The following is a 20,577-nucleotide window of genomic DNA, read 5'->3' as shown; positions in this document are numbered from 1 at the left end:
CGGAATTACAGCGCTGTTGGAAATTGATAGGAGGAACGCTTTCAAATCACCCAAATTTCTTTTGAAGACAAGCGGAGGAAATGATTCTTTGTTTACTTCATTTTACTTGCTTGAATAAAATAGTTAAAACTACATAGGTATCTATAGATTTTTTCCTAACATGGTACATATACCTAATTTAACTCGACTTTTTTTCATCCTCACTAGTTCACGAACAAAATAATATAGGTATCCTTAAATAAACTTTCTAATACATGAACTAAAAGAGCTTAAACAAACATACCAGTTATAACGGCCGGCCAACCGAATCAATGTAAAAGAGAGATCAACATCTGTAGCTAAGCTTCTGCTTAGTGAAATTGCCTTTGTCAATTGTGATGCCAAGTAAGGTAATGGAATTTCTTCAAGATATCAGAAAACTTCTTACATGTAATAGACGATTATGTAAAAACAAGAGCGATTCTTGTTTGCCCGCAAATAGGTATAGTTGAATTTGTTACGTGGTTTATAGATACATGGTTTGAATTGATCGGATAAAATAAAATAATAAAGAGCAAAACAAGTAAATAAGGATAATTGAGGAAAAGACAAGCCTGAATTGAACTCTCCGGAGCCAAGAACAATGTGAAAACCTTAATAACAGTAAAATAAAGCTTTATAGAATGAGAGAATAGTATCAGTCTTTTTTCGCACAAGTATTTCGTGTCCTTCGATGAGTACAAATTTCACTATTTATAGATAAATTAGGGAAGACAAGATCCTAAAATCATGCTCCTCTTTAAGGTGAGTAAAACCCCTCTTAATGGTTGCATAACGTTTAAGAATAAATGCTATGATTTTCTGTAACGATTGCTTCTTTAATACTACCCTCTCAACCAGTACCTTACTTTCAAATTCTCTTCCCCGGCCTTGACGCCTTCGAGACTTGTGTAATACCGGTCACATGCTTGTGACCGGTGTTAGCCATTTGTTGACTCATCTCTTACCTGTCTTTACTACCACGTTTCTGTTTGAGAAGCACTCACCTATAATCTGCAAAATTTGCCCAATATAGATAGTCTCCCCTACTTCCGATGACTCAACTTGATATGACCAGGAAGTAGATAAGATATTATCTTATCTTAGCGGAAAATTTCTTGAATGGTTTCTAAGACTTGAAAGGACGCACGTCTCTTTGAATTTAATGAGTCGAACACGTGTTGTCCCGCTGATTCGACAAACAGTTTTGCCATTTACCTAGGTAATGCTAGTTTTATACTGTGACACCTATAAACTTCTCAACTTTTCACCAATTTCATCTTTTACTTTCACAACTTTCTTCTCTGAGTCTTCTTAAAACTTCTCTGCTAACTCCCCTTTTCTCAAGAAACTTTACAAATTCGTATTTCTTATCACCATGTGTTCTGCTATTTCTTCCTTCAGTAATACATCTTCTACCCCTAAACCACATAACTTTATTTTAACTTCTTCATCACCGGCACTGGGACTTGCTTCGGCAGCGGTCCATCCAACTAGAACAAGTCTAGGAAACCTGACACTAGACCTCTCACTACAAACACAATCATCCCTTCTCAGTTGTCTTTCAAAAAGGTTCTTTTGACCCTGATGGAGACGGAAACAAATCTGTTGGTGAATATTATTCATCTCTTCACCCGGCTAGTATTCCTGTTTTAAAAGAGGATTGTGACTGGAAGAACATTGAAGTTTTAACCCCTAGTAAAGTGAGAGGATTACATTCAGCAGACTAGTGTTATTTTCGATTACGCCTACCCTTTTACTTTAAGACTTGGTAATGAAATAGACTCAATCATCTTGGAGTTTTGCCGGAACTATCAAGTTTGTTTGGCTCAAGTGGGGACCGGTGATATGGCACACGGTTACTTGCCTCCGATACTTGTGCTCCCGGGCTTAAGAATACCTCACTCTTGCACATATGATCAGTCTCTATGCCCCTAAAATTTTCTGATGAGGCGTGATTAAACTCAGCAAACGCGATCACAACGCCATCGTCACTAGTGTAGATGATGATAACAATCGTGGGTGGATGGAGAGGTTTGTTGTTGTTGCTCTCGGGGATACTTTACCGGCATCAACATCTCCCATCCCCGAAGCTTGGAACTATACTTGCAAGCTTTTTCAAATATCCCTCTTTTACTATCTTGAGGATATCTTTGTTGTTTATTAAGCCTTCTTTCCTTCTACTTTAGCCATCCTTTGGGTTTCCCCGGCAGTTGAGAACCAACCCAATGGGTTCAAAAAATTCCATACTGAATTCTCGAATGCGGAAGAACATTTCAATCAGGAAGAATTGGAAGGGCATGAATCATGAATCGTATTCTCTGAAGCTTTCTGTCGGCTTCTTCTTTACGTTAACAAGAGAGGAGCGGTTTCGCACTATATCAATATTGTACTGAAAGTTGGACAAAATCTTGAGCCATGTCGTTCCAAACATGCTAGTGAGACATGTCTTGATTTATGCACCACTCTGAAGCAATTCCTGTCAAACTTTTCCCAAAATAAGCCATGAGCAATTCTTCTTTGTCTCCCGCTCCCCTCAATAGGTTACAATACCTCTTCAGATGGGCCACGGGATCACCATGCCCATCATGCTTATCAAACTTGGGGGTCTTGAAGTCGAGTGGCAAATGAACGTGGGGAAACATGCATAGATCATTGAATGAAACACTCTTATGGCCTCACAAGCCCTGTATGTTTCTCATGGTTTGTTCCAAGCTCTTCATTTTCTGGTCATTTCTTCTTGTAAACTAATAATTCCCTTTGACCATTGACCATGCTTATGTGGCAGGAGCACAAGTGACATGGACAAAGTGCGTGCAACTCACATAATTAACGCGCGTGAGGACAATAATTTTTGATTAAACAATCATAAAATCAGGGGAAAAAATATAAAATAAAATAAAAAGAAAGAAAGAAAATGCCAGTGTCCCCTCCCTTCCTTTACCAGTACACTCCTTCCCCCTTCTCCCCGACCACCCCACCCACTTTCTCCCCTTTCCTTCCATTGAAAATTCATTTTTTTCCTTTTACCTCCAAATCAAACCCATCAATTTTTTACTGTCAGAAGCACCCTTCAATCTTCTCCCAAGATATTCTTCCACTAAAAGTCAAGGGTATAGTTGAGAAGGAAGATTAAGAATCCAAAAGTTGTATGCCGATTTTCGAATTTTACAGCAGTTTACATCACCATGGTCATAATTTGGCAAGAACACAAGAAAATAATTTTGGAATTTCAGAAGAAATCAACGATGGCTTCAAAGTGGGGGAGCATTTTGTTTCGCCACTAAATTCATCTCCTCCTTCACTGCTAAACCAAGCACTATTTGATGAAGAACTTTTCAGAATGTCTATGGTAACTTTCAAAATATTCTTGTTTGATTTGGGTTCTTGAGATTTGATTGAAGAATAAGTTCTTGATGGATTTTAAGAACATAATTATGGAGAAACGTGGGCTACCGATCATTTTGGATTTGGGGTTCGGTCCAGAATTTACCGGCAAGGTTCTTTTACCGATTGTTTGTTGGGGGAGGGGGGGGAGGGGGTGTTTGAGTGGAGATGAAAAGTAAAAGATATAATAAAATTTTGATAAATAAATTTTAAAAATGGACCCACAAAAAACACATGTCAAGCAATAAATAGTTTAACATATGATGTGACACGCTTTGTGGGATGTGGTTATTAACCCTCATTCTATTAAGTTGAAGTATTCAAATGGGAAAGTTGTAAGTTCGTTTACCGGGTTGGCAAATAGGTGTAAGTTTAAGTGGCCACGAGGCCATTTTGCCTATTGATTATATGAGGTTTTTACTTCTCTCTCTAGAGGAGTTGATCGTCATCCCTGATTTCAGTGGAAGTCTTTTTTTATTTTACTAGAAATATCTTTCTCAGTTTCTCCAATAACAGTGATCAAACAATGTGATTTCCTTCTTAGAATCATACTCTGTCCATATACCTTTTCACGTCTGAGTGGTAACTACCTCAAACATTCATTGTTCATGGTAGAACAAAGGTTGAAAACTTGAAATGCATTAACAATATTGTGCTTCTGCCAGTAAATTTCAATATTTTACCAAGAAATTTTCACCACATCGGTGTGATTAAGCCAATACGCACAAATGACCGATCATTCATAGTAGATATGGTAATAAGAAGTATAATCGCCAATTCTATGGAGAAAGAATTTCATATTTATAGTCGAGAAGACATCATTTGTTCTTCATCCTTCATGGACCATTATTATTCTTTATTGAGTTGATATCATTGAATTTCTATTACGGGAGGAGGCTTGGGCACCGTTGATTGACTGGTTTGGGTGTGTTTTACAAAGAAGAAACCTTCTTCCATTTATAAAACACCCACTGATTCCTATACTTGACATGTGTTTGTTTAACCTTTTTTCAAGAAGTTTGTATACTGTCAAAATCGGGCCCATCCGATTTTACTATTCGATCGAGACAAGGGAATCGCATCGAGGGTCAGCCTTGTAACGGATCATATCAGAGTGCAAAGACGAGGTATCGAGTTCGAGAAACGAGGTACCTGTCAAGATCGAGGCCAACAGCGATCGGGACCAAATATGACAGACTTCGAGCAAAGCGCAATAACAGAAAAGCGAGATATCCGTAACCGATCGAACATCACGGCGAAAATCTCGGAACAGATCAAATCAAGGGTGATTGTTTAGGCTAATCATGGGATTTACTTCCGTAATTAGAATTGTACCATAGACAGGATTCCTCTACTATATAAAGAGGATTCTAATCATTTTCTAAACACTTCACATTCAGGTAGATCAAAGCAATATAATATTCTCTCTTTAATCTACATTCTCTTGTTCATCAGCTTGCTACATTATTACTGTTCCTGAACAACTAGCTCGAGGGTATTCAAGTTCGAGGGCTAAACTCTGTTCAAACACTGGTTGTTTTATCTTATTGTCAATTTCACTACTAGTATTTGTATTTATCAATTAGTATAAGGTGAAATCACATATACTTAAAACCATATTATAAATTTAATTGTTATCCAGTTTTTAGGGTAAACAGTTTGGCGCCCACCATGGGACTAAGGATAATAGTGATTCCCTGGTATTAATTCCCGTAACACACACTACTTTACGCTTGTTCTTGTGAGTATTTTTAATTTCAGGGTCAACATGTCTAACTCGCAAGCAGTACCCACTCATGCCGATGACGGCCTCGGTTTCCATGGAGAAAATGGTAATGCAGCCGCCCAGGGATCGAAGTGCCTCAAGCTGGCTACGAGGGAGTACCTATCGCGGACCCCGTCGATGTCAATTGCATATCGCCCTAAATGCAAATCTGGGCGTTGACCCTGGAAATAGTGTCCGCAGAGATGCGAGAGCGGCTGATCAAAACGCACAGAGTGGAATTAGCCTTCGAGTGATATTCGAAATGCTGCAGATTCGCAAGCTGCGATAGCACAACTCCAAAATCAGAATCGAGCACCAAGCAGAATTGAGCTCGAAACATCACAAGAGGTTGTTCATAGAGTTGAACCCGTACTGGAGAAAATGAATACTAATGAATCAGGGACTGACCCCGCCATTATGAAGATGCTTGAAGAGCTCACTAAACGGATAGAATCAGGTGAAAAGAAAATCGAGGCAAATGACAAAAAGGTAGAAACATACAACTCACAGGTTGACTAAATATCAGGGGCACCCCCGATCCTAAACGGTTTGGATTCGAAGAAGTTCGTGCAGAAGCCTTTCCCTAAGAGTGTGGCTCCGAAGCCCATTCCTAAGAAATTCCGTATGCCAGACATCCCCAAATACAATGGGACCACCGATCCTAATGAGTACGTCACTTCGTACACATGCAGGATAAGGGAAATGACTTAGAAGATGATGAGATTGAATCCGTTCTATTGAAGAAATTTGGAAAAACTTTATCGAAAGGTGCCATGATATGGTATCATAACATACCGCCCAACTCCATTGATTCGTTTGCTACGCTCACAGATTCTTTTGTGAAAGCCCATGCCGGAGCCATTAAAGATAAAACAAGGAAATCAGACCTCTTCAAAGTAAGACAAAAGGATAACGAGATGCTCAGGGAATTCGTATCTTGGTTCCAAACGGAGCGAATGGACCTACCTCCAGTTACAGACGACTGGGTTGTTCAAGCTTTTACACAAAGTCTCAACACCCGGAGCTCCATAGCTTCACAACAGCTAAAGCAAAATTTGATCGAATGCCCAACTATCACTTGGGCCGATGTACACAATCGATATCAATCGAAGATTAGGGTCGAGGATGATCAATTGGGAACTCCAGTTGGTTCGATTTATCCCAACAGGTCTGCTGATAGAGCTAAAAGGGACGTTGATCGGGAACTACAGTCAAATAGAGATAGGTACCATCCATATAGTGGAGACCGGAGAAATAACGACCCCGACCACAACCCCGTATGGAACGATAGAAGGAACTATCGGGGATAGAGTTCCCGAGGGATCATGAGAAAAAGCGGTTTCGATAGGAATGTTGGGTCCAAGGAAGCACCTCGACTGTCAGAATACAACTTCAGCGTCGATGCATCAGGTATTGTATCAGCCATCGATCGGATTAAGGATACTAGATGGCCCAAACCCTTACAGACCTATCCAACTCAAAGGAACCCAAATCAAATGTGCAAATACCATGGTACACATGGTCATAGAACTGAAGAGTGCAGACAACTGAGAGAGGAGATAGCCCGTCTGTTCAACAAGGGTCAGCTTCGAGAACTCTTAAGCGATCGAGCTAAGAATCACTTCAAAAACAGAGATTCGAACAGGCAGAACGAACAGGAAGAGCCACAGCACGTAATTCATATGATCTTTGGTGGGGTCAATAGCCCTTAAGGACCGGTATTCAAACGCACCAAGGTGACGATCACAAGGGAAAAGCGAACTCGGGACTACTTACCATAAGAAACCTTGTCTTTCAATGACGAGGACGCAGAGGGGATCGAACAACCTCACAACGATGCACTAGTAATATCTATCCTTATGAATAAAATTCAAGTTAAAGGTGTGTTGGTTGATCCAGGTAGCTCAGCAAATATTATTCGATCAAGGGTCGTAGATCAACTCGGCCTCCAATATCAGATTGTGCCCGTAGCTCGGGTACTCAACGGTTTCATTATGGCGAGTGAGACTACCAAAGGAGAGATCATTTTTCCAACAAATGTAGACGGGACCATCCAAGATACAAAGTTCCATGTGATTGAAGGCGACATGAGATACAACGTACTACTCGGAAAGCCTTGGATACATAACATGAGAGTGGTACCTTCGACACTTCATCAAGTTCTGAAGTTCCCAACTTCGGAAGGAGTCAAAACCATGTGCGGTGAACAACATGTCGCCAAAGAAATGTTTGCAATCGATGAAGTGATACTGATATCAGTGCTTTCGTCAACAAAGAGATCGGAGTCAAAGGAAAAAGAAGAAGTCAAATAGCAACTACACGCACCGGCCTCGGTCCCATCGGAGGGACAGGAGATATTCAAGGATGAAGATTATCTGATACCTCAAACCTTCATAACCCCTGATGATTCTGATGCAACGAAGTCAACGGTCGAGGAGCTGGAACAACTCATACTGATCGAGCATCTTTCCGATCGAAAGGTATACCTGGGCATGAGGTTAACTCCCGAGCTTAGGAAAAAATTGTTCAATTCCTTTTAAATAACATGGATTGTTTTTCTTGGTCCCACCTAGATATGACAGAGATCCCACCGGAGATCACAACTCATCGGTTGAGCCTGGACCCGAAGTTCAGACCGGTAAAACAAAAAAGGAGGCCCAGTCCGAGGCAAAGCAAGCATTCATCAAGGACGAGAGAACCAAGCTTCTAAAAATAGGATCCATTCAGGAAGTAAAATATCCCGAATGGTTAGCAAACATAGTTGTAGTCCCTAAAAAGGAGAACAAACTTAGAATGTGAGTAGATTATAAAGATTTAAACAAAGCATGTCCTAAAGACTTTTTTCCTCTACCAAATATCGATTGCATGATCGATGCCATGGCCGGCTACGAGGCCCTTAGTTTTCTCGACACTTATTCCGGGTATAATCAAATTCAAATGAACCCGGAGGATAAGGAAAAGACTTCATTCATCACTAAGTATGGCACCTACTGTTATAATGTAATGCCGTTAGGGATAAAAAATGCTAGTGCTACTTGTCAACGCCTAGTGAATCAGATGTTTGAAGAACAAATAGGTAAATTAATGGAGGTATAGTTAAGTCCCTGCACGCAGAGGACCATTTAACACATTTGCAGGAAACCTTCAACATATTCAGAAAATACAACATGAAGCTCAATCCTGAGAAATGTGCATTCAGGGTCGGTTCGGGCAAGTTGCTTGGCTTTATGGTGTCGAATCAGGGAATCGAGATCAACCCCAATAAAATCAAGGCAATAGGGGACATCACAGTCGTAGACAGCGTTAAAGTCGTACAAAGGTTAATAGGGCGGATAGCCGTCTTAGGCCTGTTCATCTCAAGGTCTTCAGATCGATCACAGGTTCTTCTCACTGCTCAAAAAGAAGAACAACTTCACTTGGACCCCCGAATGCCAACAAGCGTTGGAAGAGTTAAGGCGGTATCTTTCGAGCCCCCCATTGCTTCATACTCTGAAAGCGGACGAGCAACTCTACTTATATTTGGCAGTTTCGGAAGTTGCGGAAAAATGATGTCCTAGTTCGAGAAGAGCAAGGTACGCAATTTTCTATTTACTATATTAGCCGAACTTTAGGTGAAGCCGAGACCCGGTACCCACACTTAGAAAAATTAGCGCTTGCTTTGATAAGCGCCTCTAGGAAATTAAAACCATATTTTCAATGTTTTGTGTTATAAACACCTACCTCCTTCTCAACATTTTACACAAGCCCGAACTCTCGAGCCGATTGGCCAAATGGGCCGTCAAGATTAGCGGGTATGATATCGAGTATCAACCCCGAACGGCCATCAAGTCTCAAATCTTAGCAGACTTCGTGGCCGACTTCACACTAGCCCTCGTACCCGAGGTCGAAAAGGAACTTTTGTTAAAAACGGGTGCGTCTTCGGGGGTGTGGACCCTTTTCATAGATGGCGCTTCGAATGTGAAGGGGTCCGGGATAGGCATCATTTTGAAGCTGCCCACAGGAAATACAATTAGACAATCTATCAAAACCCCTAAGTTGACTAACAATAAGGCCGAGTATGAGGCCATGATTGTAGGTCTCGAGCTGGCTAAAAGCTAGGGAGCAGAGGTCATCGAGGCCAAATGTGACTCCCTACTTGTGGTTAACCAAGTCAACAGGACCTTCGAGGTTCGAGAAGATCGAATGCAGAGGTACTTGGACAAATTGCAGATAACCTTACACCGATTTAAAGAATGGAACCTATAGCATGTACCTCGAGAACAGAACAGCGAGGCCGATGCCCTTGCAAATTTGGGGTCATCAGTCGAAGACGACAAAATTAGCTCACGGACTATCGTACAACTTTCAAAGTCAGTAATCGAAGAAGGCCACGTCGAAATAAACTCCATAAGCCTAACTTGGGATTGGAGGAATAAATATATCGAGTATTTAAAACACGGGAAGCTTCCATCGGACCCCTAGGAATCAGGGACTCTACGAACAAAGGTTACACGATTCACATTGGCTGAAGATGGAACATTGTACAGAAGGATGTTCGATGGACTGTTGGAAATATGTTTGGGCCCGGGAGACACCGACTACGTTCTACGAGAAATTCATGAGGGTACTTGCGGGAACAATTCCGGTGCCGAATCACTGGTTTACAAAGTCATCAGAGCGGGATACTATTGAGCCAATATGGAAAAAGATACTAAGGAATTCGTTCAAAAATGCAAAAAATGCCAAAGATATGCACCGATGATCCACCATCCCGGAGAGCAACTTCATTCAGTCCTATCCCCACGGCTGTTCATGAAATGGGTAATGGATATCGTCGGCCCTCTGCCATCGGCCCCAGGTAAAGCTAAATTCATTTTATTAATGACTGAATATTTCTTTAAATGGGTTTAAGAACAGGCTTTCGAGAAAGTCAGGGAAAAAGAAGTCATAGACTTCATCTGGGATCACATCATATGTTGATTCGGAATACCTGCCGAGATAGCATGCGACAATGGAAAATAATTTATCGGCAGCAAAGTTCCTCGAAGATCACAAAATAAAAAGCATCTTTTCAATGCCGTATCATCCTAGTGGGAACGGACAGGCCGAATCAACAAACAAGACCATCATTCAAAATCTAAAGAAAAGATTAAACGACACTAAGGGAAAATTTTGAGAAAATTTTTCCCGAGGTCCTTTGGGCGTATCGAACAACGTCAAAATCCAGTACGGGGGCAACACCGTTCTCCTTAGTATATGGCACCGAAGCTCTGATCTCGGTTGAAGTCGGGGAGCCTAGCCTCAGGTTTTAATACACAATGGAAGAGTCAAATCACGAGGCTATGAATACAAGCCTCGAATTGCTAGATGAAAAATGGGAAGCCGCCCTCGTTCGAATGGCTGCACAAAAGCAGCACATCGAAAGGTACTACAATTGAAGAGCCAATCTTCGACACTTTAAAATTGGGGACTTAGTTCTGAGAAAGGTCACCATCAACACTTGAGACCCAAATGAGGGAAAGCTCGGTCCGATTTGGGAGGGACCATATCAGGCCCTCAACACGACGGAAAAGGATCTTACAAACTTGGCACGATGAACGTCGAACAATTGCCAAATAATTGGAATATAGCACTCCTCAAACGATATTATTGCTAAGGTATGACTTTCTCCTCTTTTCATTTGTATTTTATACTAACTTGTTGCAGGTGTTCGATCGAAGACATCAAGGAATTCTTCAACGCAAAGACCTTAGGTTTTAAAGCGCACGTTGCACTCTTTTTCCCTTAGACCGGTTTTTGTCTCGAATGGGTTTTTCCGGTGAGTTTTTTAACGAGGCAATAATTATTTGTGCTACCTGGGGACAATTCAACAATATCCAAGGCTTCTTCGCAATCAACCTCGAATACTAGGGGGCATCACCCTCGGATTTCAGCTTCATTACAAGGAAGATACTTCGTGTCGACTGGGTCTCGATAAGTAAAATTTTGTAAGGGCCAAACGGTCGAACGAACCGTACCCATATAGGTTACTCGAGCTCTAAATGGAAAAAATGTACGCATGTATAATATATGAAGAGAAGTATTTTTCTTTGCCAAATATTTCGTGTCTTAGAAAATTTTTACTTCACGATCTCGTACTTATGATCTATTACGGAAACTAGCTCGAAGGCCGAGCTACTCGGGGACTACCGCCCGAAAATCAACATGTTCGAATTACCAAAATCTCGAGATCGTAAGAACTTAAAAAGGCAGCCTTCAATTTCATAGGCCACGGCCACCCCACTCGGGGAATGGTGCCTCGAACAAGTTCGAAGTATAATTTAGAAACAAGCCCAAAGGGCAAATCTCAAGTTAAAGGCTACGGCCAAACTAACGCGGTTTGGAGACGTCCGAATTCCGTAACAAAATAGGCCTTCTAATATTTTTCACAAAACCGGTTAAAAGGGCTACCCTCGGCAAAATTACAAAGGGTTTCGATAACTTCAACTCTCAAAACCTTAAGGGGTACCAAAATTGTTCAAACTCTCGAGCAAGCTTATGCTAAGGCATAACAAAGTAAAGAGTTTCGATAACACTAACCTCGAAAATCCTAATGGGTACAGATTTATCCCATACTAAGGCATAACAAATTTTTATATGATTAAACTTTTTAAGCCGATACGGGAAAAAGCCACTCTTTTGAGGCCATATCGGCCCAATTCAAAAGCCTAAGGGCCATTATATTTTTTGAGTTCGAGAATGCACACTCACTCAACTAAAACCTAAGGGTTTTTATACTTCGAGTTCGAACAAGTACTCACTCGGTTATAGAGACTATATTAGTCTGACTTCGATCAAGTTGCCTAAATTTCGGATTCACAAACAAAATTTCACAAGACACGAAGTGAATCAAAATTCTCACAAGGTACTAAGTGTATCAAAATTGTCATAAGGCGAAAAGCAAATCAGAATTTTTGCTAGACAAAAGTCGGGATATGAAAGGAAACGTTTTATATATATATGAAATAATTTACATGGATCAGTCAGGATCCTACACAAAAAATCAAAAAAAGGAAAAATCCTAAGCGCTTAATTTTCTTCGAGAGCTACGTCTTCGTCACCAGAATCTCCTCCACTCTCGAATCCACTCACGCTCCCAGAGTCATCATCATCAGAAGAAAGCAATGCTTTAGCTTCAGCCTCGAGTACTTTTGCATTCTCAATATCGACAGCAAGGTCGAAGCCACGAGCATGGATCTCCTCGAATCTCTCTTCGAGATTGGTACTTGGCATGCTTGACAGCCCAGTATGATCGAGTTTGAGCGGTGCCAACCACTTCTCTCGCTCGAGCTTGAGCAGCTTCAGCATCAGCTCGATAGACGGCCACGATCGCCTCCGCTTCAGCCTTTACTCTTTTTGCCTCAGATGTGGCCTTTGCAAGATCGACAGCCAATTGAGCCTCGAGCTCCCAAATTTTCTTCGCTCGGGCCAGGCTTTCCTCCTTCATTCTTTGGAGTTGGCATTCGGCCGATGACAGTTGGGCTCGAGCAGTATCCTTCTCTGAAGTAAGGCGGTCCATGTTTTGCTTCCACCCCAAAGTCTCCGCCTTCATCATGTTGGCCTCCTCACAGAGTTGCTCGTTCTTTTCAGCCTTTTGTTGAACCTGTAGGATCAAAGTATTAGTCGTCGTTCCTGAATTGATACATCGAACTTCTAAGAAAATTCTTCATTACCTGCTCAATCAGGTCGGTTTGCTCTTTGTGAGCTGTGGCTAGTTCAGTCGGAGGTCCTTGATCTCCTCTTCTTTTTGCCCACTGAGAAGTTTGAGGGCATCTCTCTCCTTCATGAGCCTTTTAAGATCGGCCTCACCGGTTCAACTCTCCCGGGATTTAGAAAACGCTTCCCGATGAAGCATCACGGCCTATGAAGAAAGAAAGGAAATCAGGCTAGGGGAAATAAAGGCAAACGTAATATTGATAAAGGAAGATGAGGCTTACCTGGCTCAGGAGTCGTTGATCCTCATCGAAGATACTCGATGCATCACCCATATCGGAAGCATCTTCGACCCCGTGAAGCAACCGTTAAAAAGGTCCTCCCTTTCGTGGGCTATTCCTACATCGGGTGTCTCCATGGCCTGGGCTTCCTGAATTTGCCCCTCGAAAAATGTAGGGGGGTGGGGGGCGGCGAATCGTCAACATCTATTGCCCCAAGCAAGTCACTTGGGGCGTTCTCTTCGTTTCGAAGGGCCTTAGAACCGGCCCTTTTAGGCACATCCGCCGACTGCTCATCACGGCGGGAGGCATCTTCAGCGTCAAATGACTCGGGGACTTTGTTCGGGCCATCCTCTGAGATCTCCTCGGTCCGAGCCTGAACCTCTTCGATCATCACCGGCTCAACGGTCTTCGGGGCCTTGACACTCCTTTTTGTTTGGGCTACTAGCTCTAAGTCAGCATCTTCATTTTCCTCTTTCTCCTCCCTTAATTGCTGAGCTACATCGGTAGGCAGGACGACGGTGTCTTTCTTGGACCTGCGAGACTTGCTCCTTTTTGTTTGGGCTACTAGCTCTAAGTCAGCATCTTCATTTTCCTCTTTCTCCTCCCTTAATTGCTGAGCTACATCGGTAGGCAGGACGACGGTGTCTTTCTTGGACCTGCGAGACTTGCTCTTCTTGGGTTTTGGAGTATCGGAGGGTGAGACTTTTTTTCTTTTCTTTTCCTTCGATGGCTTTGGGGCCGAGGGCGAAACCTCCTCCTCCCCGTACGGGGGCCTCATGACGGCATCTTTCCCGAGGCCTGTATGAAAGGAAATCAAGTAAGTGTAAAAGGGAAAACATTTTAACAAAAGCCATCAAATACATAAAGGAAAGGCTTACCGTGATTTTTGCCCTCCCATCGGCCCCTTGCTAAATCGCGCCATGAGCACTCAGCGTACGAGGAGGTCGAAGCTAGGGTCCGAATCCAACTCTCGAGGTTTGGAATCGCACTAGGCATCCAAGCGACTGCTACATCGTGGAAAAGGATATCGATGAGGAAGAGTAAAGGAAAAAAACAGTGAATAAAAGCTAAATGAGGGATTGGACTTGCGCTCCATATTCCATTTCTCAGGAAACGGCATCTTCTCGGCCGGAATTAAATCAAAAGTCTTCACTCGAACAAACCGACCCATCCAACCTCGATTCTTGTCCTCGTCTATGCTCGAGAATAGCACCTTAGTGGCTCGACGCTGAAGCTTTATTAGCCCACCTCGAAAAAGACAGGGCCTATACAACCTGATGAGGTGGTCGAGGGTGAAAGGGGTCCATTTGGCTTTGTTTGCAAAAAATCGGAACAGAATCATAATTTGCCAGAAGAAAGGGTGGATCTGACCTAGGGTTATTTGGTATTAGCGGCAGAAGTCGATGATAACGGGATCGACAGGGCCCAACGTAAAAGGGTAAGTGTAAACACTTAGAAACTCTTCCACGTGGGTAGTGATATCTTCCTCGGGAGTCGGAATCACCACCTCTTTCTTCTCCCAATAGCAGTCTTTCTTGACCTGCTCAAGGTCACTCTCGGTTATCGAGCACATGTATCTCGACATTGGCTCACACCGGCCAGGGACAGAAGAAGTTTTCTCGACTTTGAAGTCGGAAGAAAGGTCATACCCCACCTCTGGAACGCACTCCTCAGGGCGTGGCTCCACCGGCGTTTTATCACCGGCCGGCCGCGATGAAGAGGCGTCCTCTTTTTGTGGAACAGATTTTGACATTTTTGCCATTTTGAATAAGCTTAAAGGAAGAAGGAGAGAAGAAGACTTGGTGTTTTTGGTGGAAATTATGCAGAACGGAAAAAGGTGCAAAAAGCTTGAAGATTAGAAGCAGAGATCAAAGGGTAAAGTTTGGGCAAAAAGAAGAAAGTCACATTTATAGGATAAAGATGACGGTCCAATAGCACTAGTGGCCGACCACCAACTGACGCTCATTAATTACTTTGGGAACTGTACCGACGGGATGCTTCAATCACTTCCGCCGCTTACGTCATGAGGATGACGTCACAACGAATCGGAGTATGAGATCGAAGGCTCAATTCGTTACTTATCAATACTTCCTAAGAAAGGATGGGATTATCTGTATACAGTCAAAACAAGGCCCATCCGATTTTACTATTCGATCGAGACAAGGGAGTCACATCGAGGGTCAGCCTCGTAACGGATCAGATCAGAGCGCAAAGACGAGGTATCGAGGTATCTGTCAAGATCGAGGCCAGCAGCGATCGGGACCAAATATGACAGACTTCGAGCAAAGCGCAATAACAGAAAAGCGAGATATCCGTAACCGATCGAAGATCACGGTGAAAATCTCGGAACAGATCAAATTAAGGACTATTGTTTAGGCTAATCATGGGATTTACTTCCGTAATTAGAATTGTACCATAGACAGGATTCCTCTACTATATAAAGAGGGTTCTAATCATTTTGTAAACACTTCACATTCAGGCAGATCAAAGCAATATAATATTCTCTCTTTAATTTGCATTCTCTTGTTCATCAGCTTGTTACATTATTACTGTTCTCGAACAACTAGCCCGAGGGTATTCAAGCTCGAGGGCTAAACTCTGTTCAAACACTGGATTGCTTTATCTTATTGTCAATCTTCACTGCTAATCTTTGTATTTATCAATTGGTTATTTGTGAAATCACGTATTCTTAAAATCATATTATAAATTTATTTGTTATCCAATTTTTAGGGTAAACAAAGTTGATGAATGTTCTTTTTCAAAAAAAAAAAATTATTTTCTAAGTAACTGGTTTTAAATGGAGAAATATGCAGCTCTTCCTAAAGAATAAAGTCCCAGAGAAGAACAAAAAGAAAAAAATGGGGACGGATTATAATAGAGTATGGGTAAATTAAATCCGTATATAAGAAATAAAATAAACACATTTTGTGCCGTTAAATCAAAGGATAATATTAGCAATATTGACAGATGATATTTTAAACCATTTACTAAATGATAGGGGTATTTTGATCGTGTTCTATAAAATTAATTCATGAGCCAAGTTGAAAATTATTATTATTCATCAAACTCTACTATATTGGCATGACTTTGTGTTATCAACATTCGATCCATTTGTTAAATTATTTATAAATTCCACCCGACTGACAGAACTTTGTGATTGTTCAATTATTCACCAAACTCTAACAGATTGGCATCGCTATGTGTTATCTTCGACCTATTTGTCAAATTGTTCACAAATTCTACCAATTTGATATGACTTTGTGCTATACTCGAACTATCTTGTTGGATAATTCAAATACTCTACCCACTTGGCATGACTTTGTGCTTGTTCAGTTGTATACTAAACTCTACCATGTCGGCATGACTTTTATATTATCTGCATTCAGCCTATCAGTTAAATTGTTCATAAAACTCTACCTGATTGGCATAATTTGTCTATGTTGTTCTTCAAGTTTGCAAGTCCAATTTCGATTAAACCATCCCAAATCTGCTCCAAATGAACTCGAATTTTAAGAAAACCTCTAAACACCAACATAAACAAACCTCAACCACTAATTTTGTCAAATAATACCAAATTAACAAGACTCGCTTTGTCTTCTTCAACACTTCTTAAGGACCAATAATGGAGTATTGAAATTTTTAAAGCAAATCATTAAATCAATATTTGAACTAAAAATTTAAGCACAAATAATCTACACACAAATGATAATAATAATAATAATCAACCATTAACTTTGAATTTCATCCGCCAAACAGAAATTTCAAGCTTTCAAAATTGAATAACAATGGTGGTTGATCACGCCCAACTATGCCTTATAAAAAGGACAATGCGGTCGTTGCAAATATAATCCGGTTTACAAGTCCGGAGTCGAATCCCACAGAGAACTAAGGTTTAGCTACAGCTGTTCACTATCACCAAGAAGACAAGCTTGAACAATTCCTAACTTATAGATATTAAGATTCTTGTGTTTAACTACTTAACTAACAAATTAAAATAGTAAATTAACAACTAAAGATATTGAGGGCTAGAGAAAAGATTAAGGAGGTCCAGAGTTATGATTTTCCCAATTGTCGGAATCCTTCCTGCTATGTCTTCTATAATTTCGCCTAAGTATTCTCTACCGATCATGAGCACTCTTATTACCGTAAATCTCTCCCGAGTAATTACGACAATTTACTAGACGCACTCTCCCGAGATACGCTAGCTGGCTTTTAATACAGCTCACTTTAGATCGCACCCAAGGCTTCGTTATCCCTAATCCCGCCTTTAAACCCTCGGTTATTGATCCCTCATATACTTTGGGAGTGGTGTTGTTCAACAATTACCTAAATATGCACTCTCTCCCGAGTTATGCATACTAAATAGGCACAGCTAATTGAGAGCTCTTCAATCAACCAGAATATAAACGTAGTTGAACGAATAGAGAAAAGCTATGGCTCAATTATATAAAAACATAACAAGAATTTATCCTACAAAAGGTTCTATCAAAACTCTAGATAACAAATTAGCTATTCATAATAGTATGTAAAACTACAATACTAAAAGTCATAACCAACAATGAAAAATAGGAAGAGGAAGGAAAAACTTGTAGAAGAATTCTCCGCCTTGCTCCCAATGTGTTCTTGCCTCCAAGGGTGTTGTCTAACCCTAAAGTAGTGTCTCTCCGCCTCCTTAGGTCTAATTTGTGTCCAAAATATGTCCTCTCCTTGTTCTAGGCCGGCCTCCTTTGTTTTATATAGGGTTTAGGACTTAAAATCCCATGTTTTACACTTTAGCCCCTGAAATTTACGCTTCCCACCGCGGTTTCACCGCGATCGCGGTGGAACCGCGGCCAAACGCCCTCGCGGATTCTTCATTCTTCAGAAACTGCCTTCCACCGCGGTTCTGCCGCGGTTCTGCCGCGGTCGCGGCAAAACCGCGGTTTTTCCCCCTGTTCCGTTTGGAATTTGGAAAAACGTAAAACATGAAAGTTGTAGCCCTTTGAGTTAGCTTTCCAACCATATATTGTGGAGCCCAAATGGAGTTCTGAGCAAAAAGTTATGTCTATTTTACTAGACAGTGCGCAATATGCCTCCTCAAGCCTTCGTTCGTACTTAATTATCAAATTTGACCCCCGAACACGATCCCGGCTTAATTCCTTGAGCTTTTACTCAGACTTCAAAGCTTCAAATCACTTAAATTCATTCCATAACATCTATATAGCTCGGAATCACACCTACAAGGCATAAAACACACAATTAGTGCAAAACACTAGCGATTAAAGCGCAAACTCAATTAAAGTGCAGTAAATTCGAGTGTAATAAGCGACTAAAATATGCAATTATAGCCTATCATCAGTGGCTATCGTGAAAAAGAAGAAGAAAGGGAGGAGCTGAAGGCCATCTTAGTCTAGAAATTGTTCATTAAACTTAAAAGGACAAGTTTCGCACGTGTGTCAAAAGTAGGGACAAAAGATGAATACCAATCCTGTAAGAGGGACAACCGGTGTAAAAACTTGGAAGAAAAATACTTCTCAAATGCATGGACCCAACTCAAAATAATACTTTTCTGAAAAGCTATTTTGACAAAAGTGCTGCTACACATCATCAGTTTTTAGGAGTCCCAAAATACCATCAAACTGATTATCAAAGTTAGCACAAGTCATATGGAAGCCCACCAATTCTGAACTTGCCAATGACTCAATCTGTGAGCAAACAACAAATTGAAAACTCTATCTGCTAATATCAGTGAAAGTTCATATCTCAATTTAATTCTAAAAATTCCATTAATAAAACAATCATCACAGGCTTGCATTCAAAATGAAACCTACTTTTACCTAAGATAATAACAAGACCATGGAACCAATGGAAACCATAAGCATACATTTTTTCAAATCTTCCATATTTTCTGTTTGGATTCTGTCGAGTACTCTAGATACCATACCTGCAGATCAACCTTTAACAGACAGAAACACCATTATTTCATCTGGTGCGAAGTCTAAGTTGGGATTTTTCGCCCCTGGGACATCCAGGAAACGGTTCTTAGGAATATAGTTCAACAAAGTTCCCGTACAGACAGTTGTATGGGTTGCTAACAGAGACAGTCCACCCAATGATACAGATGGTATGCTAAATTTTAAAAGACAAGGACTTCTTACTCTTCAAAATGGTTCCAGCCGTGTCATTTGGTCCTCCAATGCCACCGGACGTGTGCAAAATCCAACTGCACAGCTTCTTGATTCAGGCAATCTTGTTGTTCGAGATGCAACTGCTAATTATCTGCGGCAGAGTTTTGAATATCCTGGTGACATTGCTTTACCTGGAATGAAGGTTGGTATTGATCTGAAGACTGGTTTTCATCGTTCCCTCTGGTCATGGAAGAGCAGAAATGACCCTTCCAGAGATGAGTTTACTTGTACATTCCATCCTCGTGGATTCCTACAGATATTTATCATGAATGGTTCCTTTGAACGCTACAGGGCTGGACCACAGAATGGTTGAGCCTTTCCTAATGCACCATCTCGCGATGCATCGTGCAATGGTTATAACTATACATATTTATCTGATCCTGAGGAAATATACTTCATGTATGAGCTAACAGACAGCTCTATCATTGCAAGGGTAACAAATGGGATACTACAATAACCGACTTAGTAGAACTTAATACTCAAATGTGATTTCTCTCCACAGAATCCAGATGTTTGAAACTGATTGATGTACATCTAAGAGACTTATGAAATGCAACATATCTAGTGCAAAGAGTAGTCCAAGTGGATCTTTGTGTGTTCAGCAGTGCCCGTAACATAGGCCAAGTATGGAATGTATTGTACTGATGTTGGATAATGATGGTTGTATTACCCACATCTAAAGAGTCTAGTGTTTTGAAGATGGATTATCATATTGTCAAAGGCTTGACAGAAGTTATGTTATCATGACTCTTCATTGCTCAAAATGTATACCTTTAGGGGTCGTTTGGTACCTGAGATAAGGATAATAATCCCGGGATAAAGTTTGGGATTAACTTTATCCCATGTTTGGTTGGGGTATTAGCTAATACTGGGATTAACTTTTACACTAAAATGGTGGGATTGGCTATTATATAAAGAAGGTGGAATAACTGATACCATGGGATATCCCACCATTGAACTAAACAACCCCTTAGTTGTTATCATGACGTGTACCAGAAGGCACTTGCTGGTACACATAGTTTCTGCAACACAAAAAAATTCCCTCTGTGAACCTATTTCCTTTTTAGTCGGCGCCAAAAAGAATGGCCATTGTCCATATTTGAAAACAATTTACCTTTATGCAATGATTTATAGCCACACAAAATATATGTGCCTCATTTTACACCACAAGTTCGAAAGTCTTCTCTTTTTTCTTAAACTCCGTGCACAATCAAATAGTTTCATATAAATTGAAACAGAAGGAGTATTCTTTTAAACTAATTATGAGAAGAACACTTCATTCCCCCCC

General features: G+C 41.0%; 1 pseudogene; it reads left to right on the top strand.

The window, feature by feature from the left end:
• On the top strand, positions 18,472-20,411 carry LOC109234986 (annotated as a pseudogene).

The sequence above is a fragment of the Nicotiana attenuata genome, chromosome 11 (assembly GCF_001879085.1).
Source record: "Nicotiana attenuata strain UT chromosome 11, NIATTr2, whole genome shotgun sequence".
Taxonomy (NCBI): domain Eukaryota; kingdom Viridiplantae; phylum Streptophyta; class Magnoliopsida; order Solanales; family Solanaceae; genus Nicotiana; species Nicotiana attenuata.
This window is presented reverse-complemented; position numbering and strand designations above follow the sequence as displayed.